Raw genomic sequence first — 15,120 nt, 5'->3', positions numbered from 1 at the left:
TTGGGACAAGATTTTAGGGTGTATAAAAAGGGAGATTAGATCCCGTGATCCCAACGTATTGTTACACCTCTATAAATCACTTGTAAGGCTACATCTGGAATATGGGAACCAGTTTTGGGCTCCACATTTTAATAAGGACATTCAGAAGTTAGAGTCAGTTCAAAGGTGGGCAACTAGACTACTACAAGGAATGGAAGGCCTCCCATATGATGACAAGTTGAAAAAGTTATTAAGTGATTATTGGCTGCAATGGGGCTTTCTGGCTGGTGCCAGCCTCTCTTCTTAGCACACAGGAACCACAATCCCTACACCATGCTTCAATGGATTCTCTCATCCCAGCCCAGTAAAACTACATATTTTACACAGTCATAAGCAGCCAAAAGGGATCTATTCTATTCAATTGCAAATGATCTAGATAAGACTGAGAATAAGATACTGCACGGGACATAGCAGAGTTGGTCAAGTTGAGTGGAGATGAGTTTGCTATTTGGCACAGCTTTTTGCATCAATAAAGCAAGTAAAAGGTGTGAAAGATAAAAAAAAGGGTGAAAGTGTGAAAAGTGAATTGGCCAAATTGAGGTGCATATAAAGTTTTTGCTTTCTTTCAATTCACTAATGGGGCTCATTTGAATCAGGTGAATTGAGTTCTGCTTTTGGAAACTGGGTTAAGAAGGGGTGCACCGGTCCTGGAGGTACTGCAATACCAGGTCAATGCGTGCAGTGGACAGAGCAAGATTTTTTCCATCTCCTTGTTCTAAAAATCCATTTAATATATGGTCCCCAGAGAGGGGACGTATCAGATATTAAACTGATAAGAACAGATTTAATTTTTTTTTTTTCTGTTTATCAGTAGGACTTCAAAATAACAAAGGTGATCGCCTCCCGTTGCCTGGGAACCGTCCAGGCACAAGAGGGCTATGTGTCACCAGAAGGCGCACACACTTCCTCAAGGCCGGCAGACGTGCAATCCCAGGCACCTTCCAGTACCGACCAAGGTAGCGTCCTCCGAAACTACACTTGATCTTAGCCAAAAGGCCGAGAAGCTATAACCCGAATTGGTTACGGCCTTGAGTGGCACCCTGGCCTATACCGGACACATCTTAGGGAGAGGGAGACAAACCCACGCCTACAGAAGACATTTTGTCACCCAAGCCAACCCTTGAAAAGGCTGTTTTGCAGAGCAAAAACAAGAAGAATGGTGCTTTTTGCAGCCGCCGCCCACTGCAATGAATCTGAATAACTCCTCCTTTTGGACACAAGCACCTCCCCTCCCCCTTGCAGTCTTTCCAATTCATGATACAAAAAGACGGACGGACAGGACAGGACAGGACAGGCTGCCTGACTTTCCGTCACTGCCACCCTTTGCCATCCTTGCCCGTAGAAAGCCCTTTCATCATCCCCAAACCCTAATCTTTTCCCTTCCCTTCCCAGATGCGTCTCACTCCCTTTCATTAGGAAGTGAGCGCAGCCTTTTCTCCGTTCTGCACATGCGCGACGTTAAACACAAATGCGCAGGCGTGCGTTCCATTACCCTCACTGCATTCCACTCCCATACAGGAAGTGGGCGCAGTTATTACTACGGTCGCACATAAAAGAACCCACGGCCACCACTGCACATAGCTGACTCCACCACAGGACACCCACTTCTACACCAACGCAGGTAAGACAGGATCGGCACCTCTATGCTCCCGTTACAATCAGGCTCAGTCACCATGTGATAACGCTCTCAACTCTTTAGTTGCAGGCTCCCCTTGCTTCACCTCCACTGGCTGTGCTGCCATTTCCTCTCCCACCTGGAAGGTATACTTTATTCCACTATTTTCCTGTTTCTCTCTTCCCCCTTTTCCCATAACCTACTTTTATCTGCATTTGTGGGGTATCTATATGCTATTTACATCATAGTTTTATTCATTAATATGGAAGGGAAGAGTGCCCATGAGAGTGTTGAACTGCGGAGAGCAAGAGATTAAGCTGCTCCGATTTGCCACCATTGATAAGCTGTTCTCAGTAGATACACATGCTATCCAAACAGCAGCATCCACCATTGCTTCAGCCCACCCATTCAGTGACAGCTCACCAAGTCAGCCAGAGGAGTGGTGTAAGGAATTACACGTAGGCACTGACTCCACACCTTCACATCACAAGAAGGGGGTCTACAGGCTAGTGCAAGAATACGAGCAAGTCTTCAGCAAACATCCGCTAGACTTTTGAAGAATAAAAGGGGTCAAACACTACATCCCCACAAGTGCACACCCACCCATCAAAGAGAGATATAAGCCAAAACTACCTGCACATTACCAGTGTACCAAGGACATGTTGAGCAACATGAAGGAGGCTGGGGTTATCCGTGACAGTTGTAGCCTCTGGGCAGCTCCGTTGGTCCTGTTAAAGAAGAAGGACAGCACCACTCCCCTGTATTGAGGAATAGCTAGCTGCATTGAGAACTGCAAATTATTTTTCTACCCTTGATCTCACTAGTCGCTATTGGCAAGTGTCCGTTGCTGAGGCAGACCGGGAGAAGACCGCCTTTGCCACCCCGATGGGTCTCTGCGAGTTCAAAAGCATGCCCTTCGAGCTGTGCAATTTGCCAGGAACCTTCCAGAGGCTGATGGAATGCTGCTTGGGACACCGAAACTTTGAAACGGTACTGCTATACCTTTATGATGTTATTGTTTATTCTAAAGCAAACAAGATTTTAGGGTGTATAAAAAGGGAGATTAGATCCGGTGATCCCAACGTATTGTTACCCCTCTATAAATCACTTGTAAGGCCACATCTGGAATATGGGGTAAAGTCCTGAGCAGGTTGATAACCATTGGTTTGAGCATGGTAGGGTGTAGTGCGCATCTTCCTGCATCGGTAAAAGCTGCAGAAGTCCTTGAAGATTTCCGCTTCAAAGGCTGTGCCTTGATCTGTGAGGACTCTCTCTGAGTAGCCATGAGGTCTGCATAAGTGTGCTTGGAAGACCTTCGCTGCAGTATGGGCCATTAGATCTTTGACTTGTACCACAACCATAAATCTCGAGTAGTTGTCTACCATCGTAAGTGCATACGTGAGCTCGCCTCGATATTCTGCAACAAAACTCCCTTTTTCGATTTCAGTTTCAGCAAACACTCCTCTTCCTGTAGAAAATATTTATCATTACCTAAGACAGTCATTCTAATGCATGACAATATTAAGGCAATTTAGTTAAAACTTGTTTTAACTCACCTTTAAGGGGATTGATGTATTTCATGGTCAATCCAGGTTTGTCAGTGATGGCACTGACATAATGTATGGCGTCTTTTTCGGGCGTTATCCTTTGCCTTTTCATTGTGAAAATCCAGTTGCCTATATCAAAGCAAATTCTACTACTTGTAAAGTATTCAAACGCACAAAAATCTGTTATAGATATACAGATTTTCAGAAAAGCTCAAGAGAGTCAGAAATAAAAAATACTTTTTCTTTATTTAGATATTTTCACTATTAAAATTACATATATACAAAACTCCACTGTATAGTACCCATGGACTGGTCAAAACAGGTCAGAAAAATCATAAGCCCGCATTAACAAATGGATTAAGAATTCATAATGCCCTATACTTGAAATAAACATATATAAGGCTCTAATGAAAATTCAAACTTCTTTTTTCCAAATGCAGGGTTATTCAGTAAACAGTAGACATAGTTACATCATGTGGTAAGTGATACTAAAGTGCACATACCATTATAACATTATCCTATACTACTCTGGGATTCACAATCTATTTAATACACTCCCAAGTTATTGTGGATAGGAACCGGGTTGTAATACTATTGGGGTTGCACCATAATATGCCACCCAGCTTTCAATGAGAGCAGTAAACCCACTGAACCACCACAGAGATAACTAATGTCCGTTACCTGTTAGGGAGACCTGAATTCCACGTCCTGCGACCCCAACACGTGTTGGGGTCGCAGGACGTGGAATTCAGGTCTCCCTAACAGGTAACGGACATTAGTTATCTCTGTGGTGGTTCAGTGGGTTTACTGCTCTCATTGAAAGCTGGGTGGCATATTATGGTGCAACCCCAATAGTATTACAACCCGGTTCCTATCCACAATAACTTGGGAGTGTATTAAATAGATTGTGAATCCCAGAGTAGTATAGGATAATGTTATAATGGTATGTGCACTTTAGTATCACTTACCACATGATGTAACTATGTCTACTGTTTACTGAATAACCCTGCATTTGGAAAAAAGAAGTTTGAATTTTCATTAGAGCCTTATATATGTTTATTTCAAGTATAGGGCATTATGAATTCTTAATCCATTTGTTAATGCGGGCTTATGATTTTTCTGACCTGTTTTGACCAGTCCATAGGTACTATACAGTGGAGTTTTGTATATATGTAATTTTAATAGTGAAAATATCTAAATAAAGAAAAAGTATTTTTTATTTCTGACTCTCTTGAGCTTTTCTGAAAATCTGTATATCTATAACAGATTTTTGTGCGTTTGAATTTGTAATTGAAGCTTTACCACAGTGGTGGTGGGAGTATGTTACAAGAGGCAAAATTGTGAGTTACTTGTAAAGTATGCAGAAAATGAAATGTAGAACATATAACATCAACTGCTTAGGAACGCATCATAGGTTAGTACTTAAAAGGATATTGTCATGTTCTAGTCATAATGCAAGCTGGACATTTTTCATGTTACCCTGTAATCGCCAGCCTGTTCTAATGCTCACAAGCCAAGATATAGGCTCAGCTGCTAAGGCTTCCCTCTGCCTTCTGAATGAAACTTGAATATGTCTGGGTCACTGTGTATATAGCAGGTGCTCAGAAAAAATAAGAGTCAATTCAATAGAAATAGCTCTGGCACACTATAGTGATCAATAACGTAAGAAAAGAACTCTTGGAATGCTGAAAATTCTTTATTTGTGCAAAAGGATAATTCATCCAACGTTTCGACCTTGTTTTTAGGTCTTTATCAAGGATAAAGTTATCTAAGATCATAAAGGGTTACAAAACCATATAAACACGTAATTAGTACATAGTACAACATAACAGTACAATATATTGCTACTTGAGAGTACAATGGGTCAAATGACCATGATGCACATACAAAAAATTTTTCCAAAGCCATAGTGAAAACATTTGTACTGAGGAAAGAAAATTTCCACATGACCTATCTGGAGAAACATTCTGGATCAAACAACCAAAAATAGTCAAGCAGGTAAATACACACCTATATGGATAACAGGATGATATGTGTTCAATTGTATAGCGTCATTGCCATTAAGGTACAAATGGAAAACTTGCAATCCTATATAGTGAAGGAAATGAACACATATCATATCAAAGAACACAGGAACATGGGTGTGAGAAAAACCTCAATGTTTATACTTTGTTCTTTATAATGGTGTGAACATGTATATGTCTCAGTACCTTATGCACTTGAGAATTCTAGTGAGTAGATCATGAAAGCCTATTTCAGAACTGGAATCGGTAAATAATTGTAGGTGGAATCTAAATGAAAAGATGGTACAAGTGTTATCATGACACGTGGGCTATAACACAATGGACCGTGTGACAAAGAAGAAAGGAGAGAAAGAAGAGGAAGAAAATGCAACTACCTGTAACATTACGTGATAGTCACTGGTAAGTATCACTTGACAATTCAAGTGAAAAAGGATTCCTTTATTAAAGGGTTCTCAGTCGCCTCAGGATCATGAAATACTAGGGTAAATGATATGAGAATGGGTAAGAAGCACCACTAAAGGAAATATGAGATGCAGGACATATATCTATAAACCCCTGAACTACATGATAGAAATAAAAAGAAGAAAAAAGAAAAAAAAGAAGAAAGAAGAAGAACACATAGAATGCGGAAAGAGAATGGGTACAACTACCTGAGTTACTGCAGGGAGGCCCCTGGTTGGTATTGTGAGGGTTAGTGGAATTCCTTCACTGAAGGGTTCTCAGTTGCCTCAGGTTCGTGAAAAATGCTATAGACAAATAATGCCCGGAGAAAAGGGGTTCATATACAGCGAATAATGGTAATACAAGGTACATGTGTCACATGTAATAGTATATATATATATATTGTACTAAGCTCTACACCAGAAATAGAAAGTAGTCCCTCTGCCTTCTGTCTAGGTGCCCTGAGTTATGTCCTGTAAACTGTCACAGGGACCCAGACACACATGTGTAGTAGGGGAATATCCCTGCTGAGATGCCAGTGCTAGAGCACTCGTTTGCTGTGGAGTTGAACGCTATGTGAGCAGTTCTTACCTTCAATGAGCAGAAGTCTCTTTTTTCAGATTTCAATATCTCTGTGGGTATCTGGCAGAAATATGGAATACTCTTTACTGCTAAGACCCTGTACACCACTCCCACTAAAGGGGGCTTTACACGCTGCGACATCGCTAATGCGGAGTCGTTGGGGTCACGGAATTTGTGACGCACATCCGGCCGCATTAGCGATGTTGCTGCGTGTGACACCGATGAGCGATTTTGCATCGCTGCAAAAACGTGCAAAATCGCTCATCGGTGACATGGGTCTCCATTCTCGATTATCGTTACTGCAGCAGTAACGATGTAGTTCGTCGCTCCTGCGGCAGCACACATCGCTCCGTGTGACACCGCAGAAACGAGGAACCTCTCCTTACCTGCCTCCCAGCCGCTATGAGGAAGGAAGGAGGTGGGCGGGATGTTCCGGCCACTCATCTCCGCCCCTCCGCTGCTATTGGGCGGTCGCTCAGTGACGTCGCTGTGACGCCGCACGGACCGCCCCCTTAGAAAGGAGGCGGTTCGCCGGTCACAGCGACGTCGCCGGGCAGGTAAGTATGTGTGACGGGTCTGGTCGGTGTTGTGCAGCATGGGCAGCAATTTGCCCGTGTCGCGCAACAGATGGGGGCGGGTATCCACACTAGCGATATCGGGACCGATATCGCAGTGTGTAAAGTAGCCTTTAATAAACTGTGTAAAGGATTTTAAGTAAAAATCCACAATAAACCAGCGCTAGATGGGTTTTTATAATTTTATTAATAGACCACAAATAAAAAATTTTTTGCTATCCTTGTTTCAAGACAGAGTATTTGATAATATACAATACACTGATTATTACTAAAACCAAGGACCACATAAAACAAGGACCACATAAAATAAAAAATGAAAGTAATGAGAATAAAATTCTTTTGTATAACCAATTAACTTCGAGGTGATACAATATTCACATTGATTTAGTTTTACCAGTCTAATGTAATGCCCCGGCCGGTGGCATATATTTTGTTTGGTTAATAATTTAGACTTATACAATGAAAGATGTACTATACCACCCCTGGCTAACTTACAAGTTTTAAGTTGTACAATATAAGTTTGCGACGTTATATTCGCCCCCAGGGCCTGGGGGAATAAACCTCACAACAACTTGACCGCAAAAAACACCCCGGATTTCTCCGTTGATTAGGCTGGAACCGCTATGTACAGGATTGACCTGTTAGACTTCCAGAGCGGACGTTTTGAGGCCAGTGGCCGCGACTAGTGCTGGCTCTGGGGGAGATGTATGGTTACCGACATCCCTCTTTACAGAGCCTTTATAACACTTCACAAGGCCACAAACCAGCCGGTCCCGTATTCTCCCAAATGTACTTTCGAAATCAAGCAGTACGAAGCCACTGAAAGCACCAAGATGTTGGCTGCGGACAACAATAAGATCAGCGGTAACTACTCAGCCTCTCCAGCGGGCAGTCCAGACAGTATCCAGTGTCAGCTGACTGATTCCACACAGGAGGAAGTTGCTTGGCAGGTTAGCACCACACAAGGCTCCGATCTGCTTCCAAACGAGCAATGCAGAACCGCTGGAGGTACCAATGTATCCTGGTTGCAGACAAAGGAAATGTCAGCGGTAACCTCTCAACCTCTCCAGCAGGCAATCCGTACCGTGTCCAGTGGAAGCCGGTTGATTCCACACGAGGGAGAGATTACTTGGCAGGTTATCACCGCACAGGTGAGGTAGGCAAAAACAGAGTCCTGATCCGACGCGCGTTTCGGGGGCGTGTAACGGCCCCCTTCCTCAAGGATAACTCAGCTGTTGCCTAGAGCACTATTTATGCATATATTTAATTGGTTATAATTTGCATAAAATTAAACAATGTTTAAATTCAACCAACATTCAATGACCACTACATATATCAATTTGTGAAAGACCGTTCATAATAGCCATATAATATAATTATGTGCAAAGGTTTTTCTAAAGGTTTTTCTAAAAACACCTATATATAGCCTTGCTTGTATCATCATATACTGGGAAGACAATGTGTATATATGCATATGCTTTTTTTCAACAATAAATTTAACAAAAGGACATCATAAAGGTGTAATATAAATTTGCTATAATATGAAAAGCCCCTTATATCTACACCAACCTTGGGCAAGTGAAGCACCAATTTTAATATATATTATGCATATATACACATATATCTCCATGACAATCGCTTTTTTTTTTTTTTTTTTCCTTCTCTCCGTATTATTATCAGTACCTATTACTCCTCTACCTATAAAAATATAAATTAATTAAAAGCAAACAGTTCTATATCATTATTGAGTCCATATGGTTTCAAGGTGTTCAATTCAAAAATCCATTGGCTTTCTGCTCGTGACATTTTTTTAATGAAATCGCCACCTCTCCAATCCTTAGTTATTTTTTGTACGCCCCATACTTGGGATCCTTTAAAGGACCCTCCATGTTTTAACACATAATGTCTGGATAGGGGGTGCTTAGTACATTTATTTTTAACACTTCTAATGTGCTCACCCACCCTTTTCCATAGGGGTCTAATAGTTCTCTCAATGTATTTTTTCTGACAGGGACATTGAATGCAATATACTACTCCCTTTGATTGACATGTAATAAATTCTCTAATCATGACTTCTGACTGCCCCTGTAAGAAGGATTTCCGTGAAATATTTTTTGTATTCTTACATACTATACAGCTTTTGCATGGAAAAAAACCTTTCAGGCCAAATAATCCTCCCTTATTAGGTGCTGTAAGATTACGTATGGTGGGTGCCACTAAATTGCCAATATTGTTTGCCTTCCTATATATGAATATAACGTCGCAAACTTATATTGTACAACTTAAAACTTGTAAGTTAGCCAGGGGTGGTATAGTACATCTTTCATTGTATAAGTCTAAATTATTAACCAAACAAAATATATGCCACCGGCCGGGGCATTACATTAGACTGGTAAAACTAAATCAATGTGAATATTGTATCACCTCGAAGTTAATTGGTTATACAAAAGAATTTTATTCTCATTACTTTCATTTTTTATTTTATGTGGTCCTTGTTTTATGTGGTCCTTGGTTTTAGTAATAATCAGTGTATTGTATATTATCAAATACTCTGTCTTGAAACAAGGATAGCAAAAAATTTTTTATTTGTGGTCTATTAATAAAATTATAAAAACCCATCTAGCGCTGGTTTATTGTGGATTTTTACTTAAAATCCTTTACACAGTTTATAAAAGGCTACTTTACACACTGCGATATCGGTCCCGATATCGCTAGTGTGGATACCCGCCCCCATCTGTTGCGCGACACGGGCAAATCGCTGCCCATGCTGCACAACACCGACCAGACCCGTCACACATACTTACCTGCCCAGCGACGTCGCTGTGACCGGCGAACCGCCTCCTTTCTAAGGGGGCGGTCCGTGCGGCGTCACAGCGACGTCACTGAGCGACCGCCCAATAGCAGCAGAGGGGCGGAGATGAGTGGCCGGAACATCCCGCCCACCTCCTTCCTTCCTCATAGCGGCTGGGAGGCAGGTAAGGAGAGGTTCCTCGTTTCTGCGGTGTCACACGGAGCGATGTGTGCTGCCGCAGGAGCGACGAACTACATCGTTACTGCTGCAGTAACGATAATCGAGAATGGAGACCCATGTCACCGATGAGCGATTTTGCACGTTTTTGCAGCGATGCAAAATCGCTCATCGGTGTCACACGCAGCAACATCGCTAATGCGGCCGGATGTGCGTCACAAATTCCGTGACCCCAACGACTCCGCATTAGCGATGTCGCAGCGTGTAAAGCCCCCTTTAGTGGGAGTGGTGTACAGGGTCTTAGCAGCAAAGAGTATTCCATATTTCTGCCAGATACCCACAGAGATATTGAAATCTGAAAAAAGAGACTTCTGCTCATTGAAGGTAAGAACTGCTCACATAGCGTTCAACTCCACAGCAAACGAGTGCTCTAGCACTGGCATCTCAGCAGGGATATTCCCCTACTACACATGTGTGTCTGGGTCCCTGTGACAGTTTACAGGACATAACTCAGGGCACCTAGACAGAAGGCAGAGGGACTACTTTCTATTTCTGGTGTAGAGCTTAGTACAATATATATATATATATACTATTACATGTGACACATGTACCTTGTATTACCATTATTCGCTGTATATGAACCCCTTTTCTCCGGGCATTATTTGTCTATAGCATTTTTCACGAACCTGAGGCAACTGAGAACCCTTCAGTGAAGGAATTCCACTAACCCTCACAATACCAACCAGGGGCCTCCCTGCAGTAACTCAGGTAGTTGTACCCATTCTCTTTCCGCATTCTATGTGTTCTTCTTCTTTCTTCTTTTTTTTCTTTTTTCTTCTTTTTATTTCTATCATGTAGTTCAGGGGTTTATAGATATATGTCCTGCATCTCATATTTCCTTTAGTGGTGCTTCTTACCCATTCTCATATCATTTACCCTAGTATTTCATGATCCTGAGGCGACTGAGAACCCTTTAATAAAGGAATCCTTTTTCATTTGAATTGTCAAGTGATACTTACCAGTGACTATCACGTAATGTTACAGGTAGTTGCATTTTCTTCCTCTTCTTTCTCTCCTTTCTTCTTTGTCACACGGTCCATTGTGTTATAGCCCACGTGTCATGATAACACTTGTACCATCTTTTCATTTAGATTCCACCTACAATTATTTACCGATTCCAGTTCTGAAATAGGCTTTCATGATCTACTCACTAGAATTCTCAAGTGCATAAGGTACTGAGACATATACATGTTCACACCATTATAAAGAACAAAGTATAAACATTGAGGTTTTTCTCACACCCATGTTCCTGTGTTCTTTGATATGATATGTGTTCATTTCCTTCACTATATAGGATTGCAAGTTTTCCATTTGTACCTTAATGGCAATGACGCTATACAATTGAACACATATCATCCTGTTATCCATATAGGTGTGTATTTACCTGCTTGACTATTTTTGGTTGTTTGATCCAGAATGTTTCTCCAGATAGGTCATGTGGAAATTTTCTTTCCTCAGTACAAATGTTTTCACTATGGCTTTGGAAAAATTTTTTGTATGTGCATCATGGTCATTTGACCCATTGTACTCTCAAGTAGCAATATATTGTACTGTTATGTTGTACTATGTACTAATTACGTGTTTATATGGTTTTGTAACCCTTTATGATCTTAGATAACTTTATCCTTGATAAAGACCTAAAAACAAGGTCGAAACGTTGGATGAATTATCCTTTTGCACAAATAAAGAATTTTCAGCATTCCAAGAGTTCTTTTCTTACGTTATTGATCACTATAGTGTGCCAGAGCTATTTCTATTGAATTGACTCTTATTTTTTCTGAGCACCTGCTATATACACAGTGACCCAGACATATTCAAGTTTCATTCAGAAGGCAGAGGGAAGCCTTAGCAGCTGAGCCTATATCTTGGCTTGTGAGCATTAGAACAGGCCGGCGATTACAGGGTAACATGAAAAATGTCCAGCTTGCATTATGACTAGAACATGACAATATCCTTTTAAGTACTAACCTATGATGCGTTCCTAAGCAGTTGATGTTATATGTTCTACATTTCATTTTCTGCATACTTTACAAGTAGTAGAATTTGCTTTGATATAGGCAACTGGATTTTCACAATGAAAAGGCAAAGGATAACGCCCGAAAAAGACGCCATACATTATGTCAGTGCCATCACTGACAAACCTGGATTGACCATGAAATACATCAATCCCCTTAAAGGTGAGTTAAAACAAGTTTTAACTAAATTGCCTTAATATTGTCATGCATTAGAATGACTGTCTTAGGTAATGATAAATATTTTCTACAGGAAGAGGAGTGTTTGCTGAAACTGAAATCGAAAAAGGGAGTTTTGTTGCAGAATATCGAGGCGAGCTCACGTATGCACTTACGATGGTAGACAACTACTCGAGATTTATGGTTGTGGTACAAGTCAAAGATCTAATGGCCCATACTGCAGCGAAGGTCTTCCAAGCACACTTATGCAGACCTCATGGCTACTCAGAGAGAGTCCTCACAGATCAAGGCACAGCCTTTGAAGCGGAAATCTTCAAGGACTTCTGCAGCTTTTACCGATGCAGGAAGATGCGCACTACACCCTACCATGCTCAAACCAATGGTTATCAACCTGCTCAGGACTTTACCCCATATTCCAGATGTGGCCTTACAAGTGATTTATAGAGGGGTAACAATACGTTGGGATCACCGGATCTAATCTCCCTTTTTATACACCCTAAAATCTTGTTTGCTTTAGAATAAACAATAACATCATAAAGGTATAGCAGTACCGTTTCAAAGTTTCGGTGTCCCAAGCAGCATTCCATCAGCCTCTGGAAGGTTCCTGGCAAATTGCACAGCTCGAAGGGCATGCTTTTGAACTCGCAGAGACCCATCGGGGTGGCAAAGGCGGTCTTCTCCCGGTCTGCCTCAGCAACGGACACTTGCCAATAGCGACTAGTGAGATCAAGGGTAGAAAAATAATTTGCAGTTCTCAATGCAGCTAGCTATTCCTCAATACAGGGGAGTGGTGCTGTCCTTCTTCTTTAACAGGACCAACGGAGCTGCCCAGAGGCTACAACTGTCACGGATAACCCCAGCCTCCTTCATGTTGCTCAACATGTCCTTGGTACACTGGTAATGTGCAGGTAGTTTTGGCTTATATCTCTCTTTGATGGGTGGGTGTGCACTTGTGGGGATGTAGTGTTTGACCCCTTTTATTCTTCAAAAGTCTAGCGGATGTTTGCTGAAGACTTGCTCGTATTCTTGCACTAGCCTGTAGACCCCCTTCTTGTGATGTGAAGGTGTGGAGTCAGTGCCTACGTGTAATTCCTTACACCACTCCTCTGGCTGACTTGGTGAGCTGTCACTGAATGGGTGGGCTGAAGCAATGGTGGATGCTGCTGTTTGGATAGCATGTGTATCTACTGAGAACAGCTTATCAATGGTGGCAAATCGGAGCAGCTTAATCTCTTGCTCTCCGCAGTTCAACACTCTCATGGGCACTCTTCCCTTCCATATTAATGAATAAAACTATGATGTAAATAGCATATAGATACCCCACAGATGCAGATAAAAGTAGGTTATGGGAAAAGGGGGAAGAGAGAAACAGGAAAATAGTGGAATAAAGTATACCTTCCAGGTGGGAGAGGAAATGGCAGCACAGCCAGTGGAGGTGAAGCAAGGGGAGCCTGCAACTAAAGAGTTGAGAGCGTTATCACATGGTGACTGAGCCTGATTGTAACGGGAGCATAGAGGTGCCGATCCTGTCTTACCTGCGTTGGTGTAGAAGTGGGTGTCCTGTGGTGGAGTCAGCTATGTGCAGTGGTGGCCGTGGGTTCTTTTATGTGCGACCGTAGTAATAACTGCGCCCACTTCCTGTATGGGAGTGGAATGCAGTGAGGGTAATGGAACGCACGCCTGCGCATTTGTGTTTAACGTCGCGCATGTGCAGAACGGAGAAAAGGCTGCGCTCACTTCCTAATGAAAGGGAGTGAGACGCATCTGGGAAGGGAAGGGAAAAGATTAGGGTTTGGGGATGATGAAAGGGCTTTCTACGGGCAAGGATGGCAAAGGGTGGCAGTGACGGAAAGTCAGGCAGCCTGTCCTGTCCTGTCCTGTCCGTCCGTCTTTTTGTATCATGAATTGGAAAGACTGCAAGGGGGAGGGGAGGTGCTTGTGTCCAAAAGGAGGAGTTATTCAGATTCATTGCAGTGGGCGGCGGCTGCAAAAAGCACCATTCTTCTTGTTTTTGCTCTGCAAAACAGCCTTTTCAAGGGTTGGCTTGGGTGACAAAATGTCTTCTGTAGGCGTGGGTTTGTCTCCCTCTCCCTAAGATGTGTCCGGTATAGGCCAGGGTGCCACTCAAGGCCGTAACCAATTCGGGTTATAGCTTCTCGGCCTTTTGGCTAAGATCAAGTGTAGTTTCGGAGGACGCTACCTTGGTCGGTACTGGAAGGTGCCTGGGATTGCACGTCTGCCGGCCTTGAGGAAGTGTGTGCGCCTTCTGGTGACACATAGCCCTCTTGTGCCTGGACGGTTCCCAGGCAACGGGAGGCGATCACCTTTGTTAATTTGAAGTCCTACTGATAAACAGAAAAAAAAAAATTAAATCTGTTCTTATCAGTTTAATATCTGATACGTCCCCTCTCTGGGGACCATATATTAAATGGATTTTTAGAACAAGGAGATGGAAAAAATCTTGCTCTGTCCACTCCACGCATTGACCTGGTATTGCAGTACCTCCAGGACCGGTGCACCCCTTCTTAACCCAGTTTCCAAAAGCAGAACTCAATTCACCTGATTCAAATGAGCCCCATTAGTGAATTGAAAGAAAGCAAAAACTTTATATGCACCTCAATTTGGCCAATTCACTTTACACACTTTCACCCTTTTTTTTATCTTTCACACCTTTTACTTGCTTTATTGATGCAAAAAGCTGTGCCAAATAGCAAACTCATCTCCACTCAACTTGACCAACTCTGCTATGTCCCGTGCAGTATCTTATTCTCAGTCTTATCTAGATCATTTGCAATTGAATAGAATAGATCCCTTTTGGCTGCTTATGACTGTGTAAAATATGTAGTTTTACTGGGCTGGGATGAGAGAATCCATTGAAGCATGGTGTAGGGATTGTGGTTCCTGTGTGCTAAGAAGAGAGGCTGGCACCAGCCAGAAAGCCCCATTGCAGCCAATAATCACTTAATAACTTTTTCAACTTGTCATCATATGGGAGGCCTTCCATTCCTTGTAGTAGTCTAGTTGCCCACCTTTGAACTGACTCTAACTTCTGAATGTCCTTTTTAAAATGTGGAGCC

General features: G+C 42.3%; 2 pseudogenes; one reads left to right on the top strand and one right to left on the bottom strand.

The window, feature by feature from the left end:
• Nucleotides 1-670: 670 nt before the first annotated feature.
• LOC142262765 (U2 spliceosomal RNA) lies at nt 671-876 on the bottom strand (annotated as a pseudogene).
• Nucleotides 877-14,362: 13,486 nt separating this feature from the next.
• LOC142262764 (U2 spliceosomal RNA) lies at nt 14,363-14,567 on the top strand (annotated as a pseudogene).
• Nucleotides 14,568-15,120: the final 553 nt, after the last annotated feature.

The sequence above is a fragment of the Anomaloglossus baeobatrachus genome, unplaced genomic scaffold (assembly GCF_048569485.1).
Source record: "Anomaloglossus baeobatrachus isolate aAnoBae1 unplaced genomic scaffold, aAnoBae1.hap1 Scaffold_253, whole genome shotgun sequence".
Classification (NCBI taxonomy): Eukaryota; Metazoa; Chordata; class Amphibia; order Anura; family Aromobatidae; genus Anomaloglossus; species Anomaloglossus baeobatrachus.
The sequence above is the reverse complement of the archived record's forward strand: the minus strand, read 5'-3'. Positions and strand labels throughout refer to the sequence as shown.